Here is a 4,739-nt window from a genome sequence, read left to right as displayed (position 1 = left end):
GAGGATTTTATTTAGGGACGATTTTAAGTATAATTTTAATTGGAACACAGCTTCGAATATTTGGTTTTAATTTGGTTTTAGAGGGGTTTTTATTTTTATTGATATGTGTATCTGTTTTAATATGCTGTGCACCGCCCTGAGTCCTGCGGGAGAAGGGCGGTATAGAAATTAAATTAATAATAATAATAATAATAATTTCCTAAAACAATAACAATGTTCAACTTGTAGCCCATCTCTAATGACCTCTGCCAGCATAGTAGAAAGAGTGATATTATATTTGCCAGGCTAAAAAAGATATACCCAAAGATTTTAAGCAAGGAAGATCCCTACCTAACAAAAACATATTTGTGTCTCCTTTGGAAGAGTTTTCCCCATATCTGAGACAAGTGGATTTTGAGCATTGATCTATCTGTGATAATAGCATCCATAAGATCTCTAAAGATTACTACCAAAACTGAAATATTTCATGCAAAACAGGAAAAATTAAATACATGAAGAGTAACTGTAGCTTATATGGACCATTTATTATAGTTAATGTCATGTAGTGGTTAAAGATCTGGCCCTGGGCTGATGAGATTCAGGATGAACTCTTCAGTAGACCTTCTAATTACTAGACAATTCTGGACCAGAAACTCTCTTTATCCTAACCTACCTCATAGAATTATTCTTGGAATTAGAACAGATCATGTCCCATTCATGCTATCTTTAGTTCCTAAAGAAAAAAGGCTTATTAATATAGCAAATAAATCTATATCTTTGTCTACACTTGTGCACCCATGGTTATCATAGCCAGTTTTGTCCCATAACATGCTGTTCAAACATCATCCTTAGTCAGATGAAGATTATGAAACCATATTCTAGAGTTTTGAGAAGAATTTGAAAATCACTATTACTAATCTAACCAGTATAAAACACCCCATTTACCTCCTACTACATGAAGAAAGCAAGATATTGGAAAGTTCTTCAGTAGATGGCAATATAGGATTTAGGGTATGATAAATTTGTATGATCATTTTTGATATTGATGTACCTATAATGTAACTAGCCATGATAAACTGCAAATAACAGCTGTATGTGCACCTCCTAGCCCAATATTTGTAGCATCTGCCCATCTAGACTGTTATCAACATAACACCTTAATTGTATGAAAGTTGAACCCATTAGTGTTCATAGCTTTGCTATTTAGCTACTGGTTTAGTTCTATCAAAACAGCTGCATAAATACATTGAGATACCATAACAGAAGCTAAGAGTATTAGCCAGCTAAGTGGCAAAGCTATCAATGACAACATAAGTATTCCAGCTTAGTCCACAGATGTTTAAATATGCAGCCTCTTTTTAATGTAGCCATCTTGGGAAGTAATGCACTTTTGTTTATTGGAGAGCCACTAGAATAGATTGGGAAATATAAGAAAATATTATCTTCAGAATCTTATCATTATTTCATAGCAGACAGCATTATTCTAGTGCTACTTTGCTCTGCACACCAATTATCTTTAATATGGAGTATATTAAATTGCATTCAGTAAATTCTTGAAGATAAGCCCAGATTCAATTATTGCCTCCACTAACGTGCTGTATTTGCCTTAGATTATGCTGATTTTTCAAAAGAACAGTGGCAGCCAGCTGTTTGTGTCAAAACAAAACAGTAGAACACTTCTTTGTGTCCTGGGGTGAATGTGCTCTGTTGAAATTCAGGCAAGAAGCAGAAAAACAATGTAATCTTTGAGTTAGCATGACTACCTTATTTCCTTGTGCCTACATATTTTACAAAAGCTATAATTACTCTATAGTTGGCCAAGGTCAAAAGGAAATAGAGATCTGATAGGATTGGTTATGATTTTTCACATTGAACTGCTTTCAGTAGTCTACCAAATAATTACAAGTTTGAATAAAAGTATAAGTGAATGGTGAATGTATTTCTTAGTATGCAATCTATTAACTGAAAGCAAAAGCTTGCATAATTAAAAAATGGAATAATTTTGCAGAGAATGAATTGTAATACACGAGTTCTCATGAACTCATGAACTCATGAGTTCTAAGTTGCACCTCAATTCCATACATTTAATAGCTTCTGTTAAAATTCCTTAAACTTGCTTTACAGTTGCAGGATGGCAGAAAAGGTTGGTTTTCCTTTCTGTCTTACACATCTTTCCATTATTCCACATCCTGGCTGCCAAATTTTCCAGACTGTTCATTTGCCAAAGCCTATGAGAAAATATCTTTCACAATTTTCTTTGTTTTTACACGTTTAAAATATGGTCCTACTGCCTGTCATGCAACAATATATCTCCTTGGGAGCTAAAGAAGGGAAGGGAAGTCAGAGATATTACAAGTCCCTGGACACGTGATTATTCAGTGAATGAGAAGACTTGCATGCATGCTGCATAACCATCTGGTAACTATGGATAGTGAATGAAACCTGCATATCATAGATGGACATGACACTGAATCTCCATATGTAACCTGAATTAGAAATGACCTATTACATACATACTGTAGTCTCCATTGTGCTTCAGGAAGATGACCATTAGGTGTAACAAGTCTTTCGTCCTTTAGTGCAAAAATGCCTTGTAAATATCATTCTAACATAATCTCCCCCCTCCAATTGAGAGGCTGTTAATATTAGTAGAATTGTTACTGATATCAGCCACATTTTCAATATTGTAATGTTTTCTTGCTCATACCTGAAACAGAGGATACTAGATTGGTTTCATTGGTGTTTCTATGAACATAGGCTTGTTCTGAGGAAATCATATCCTAGAATAATTCCCTGTTTTTCTTCAGTGCCTTTTTAGGCAAACTATGCAAATCTTTCAAAGATTAACATTGATAGCAACACCAGTTAGGACCCAGAATTGCAGTTTATGTATTAAATGGTTTTGCAGATCATTGGAAATGGTGTGAAACTAAAAATTTATGAGCTTATTCATTAAATTTCATCATGCCCTTTAAAAATCCTTTATGCTTGGGGAAAATAAATGAAAACAATATTTGTGGAACATTTCTAAAGTGAATGAAATTTAGCATTTGTGCAGGACCAGTGCCCTTATTATCAGAGCCCTTCAGACTATGACAATTGTGATATCCCAAAGCAGAAGTACAAATCCAGGGAGTCAGTCCTGACATCTCTACCACTTTTTACTGAAGACCCCCTCACACACACGTATTTTCATCATTTAGTACTATGAAATTCACATAGGATTCTAAAAGACTTTATATGATTAATTACTCTTACCTGTGGCCTTATTCCAGCAGTTGAAATTTAACATAACATAATAATAACATAATTTCTCTAAGCATGTTATAAATAGACATATTATATGTTCTGGTTAACTTCTTGTGTTATTTTCCCTGCTTCTGCTGTCATGTAGGTTAACTATAAAAATAGTTTACTTTAGAGTTAATCCTAGTATTGAATGAAAATAGCCATTCAGAAAAGAGTATTAGGTTTGATGCATTTATGCTTGGGGAAAATAAATGAAAACAATATTTGTGGAACATTTCTAAAGTGAATGAAATTTAGCATTTGTGCAGGACCAGTGCCCTTATTATCAGAGCCCTTCAGACTATGACAATTGTGATAGTTATGGAGAATGATCCATGTTATATTGTGTTTTCATGATGAATGGAAGGAACACATATTCAGAGATCTTTTGAATCAGGAATGACTATAAAAAGGAAAAAGAGCTAATATTGTATAGGGGTTAAGGCAGAAAGCTAGAAGACAGTGACTTCTTGTCTTGTCCTAGACACAAAGCCAGCTGGGTGATCTTGGGCCATACACTCTCTCTCACTCCTATGAAGGAGGCAATGGTAAGCAGCTTCTGAAAAGCCGTGCCAAGAAAACTTCAGGAGTCAACAGGAAAACTTGCACAGGAATCAATAATGACTTTCTCTTTCTTTTCCCCTTTCCCTCTCTCTTTCTGCCTCTCTCTCTCTCACACACACACATACACATACATACAAAGACAAAACCCAGAGAGGAGTAGGGAGTTTCATAGTTTCTTTTTTTCTTTTTCCATTTATGAACCCCTTGAAATTACTGGAATATATAACTATGTTTCTGTTTTGAAAATTGAAGACGTGAGACAGAGGTCATTCATCTCATATCTTGCCCTTCTAACTTTTGCTAGTGCCTCTGCTTTGAATCCTCAAGATAATGGAAGCTTTTCATTTGAAGGTATATCTTTGCTTTCACAATTTAGCAAGCTAATTTAGCAAGCAGTTTCTGATGCAGTAAGTTTGCCCATCACAAATAATGAGCCTCCCCCCACCAGAAAAAGGACGTGCACAGTTTAATGATATGGATGTCTGAGATTTCCTAACTAAAAACAAAGCAAGGTAGAACCAGCTTAAATTCCTAGTTGAGGTTCCCTTGCAGTGATTTTAATCCACTAAATAATGAAATAAAAGAATAATTTTGAAGTGCAATTAAATCTAATGGGGATAAAAAGAGAAAAAATGTACCTAGAGCTTTTAGGGAAAAATAAAATCACAGACAAAAACATAATAAGGTTAGGAAGAGGAAGTTCAAAATATACCTTTATGGCTTCCCCTGGAATACTAATAAGATGCAAACTAAGCCAAAAATATACCCATTTATGTACATGATGGTTTATCTGATAGGCAACTTACTAGTTTTTCACTAAATTTTTCTGAAATATAGCATTATTTAGCATATATAATGTTATAATAACATTATTAAACATCAAAAATTCAAATTTTTAAACTACTAAA

This window comes from Protobothrops mucrosquamatus, unplaced genomic scaffold, assembly GCF_001527695.2.
Source record: "Protobothrops mucrosquamatus isolate PMUCROS unplaced genomic scaffold, P.Mucros_1.0 scaffold_280, whole genome shotgun sequence".
Lineage (NCBI taxonomy): Eukaryota > Metazoa > Chordata > Lepidosauria > Squamata > Viperidae > Protobothrops > Protobothrops mucrosquamatus.
Note: the sequence above shows the minus strand (reverse complement) of the source record.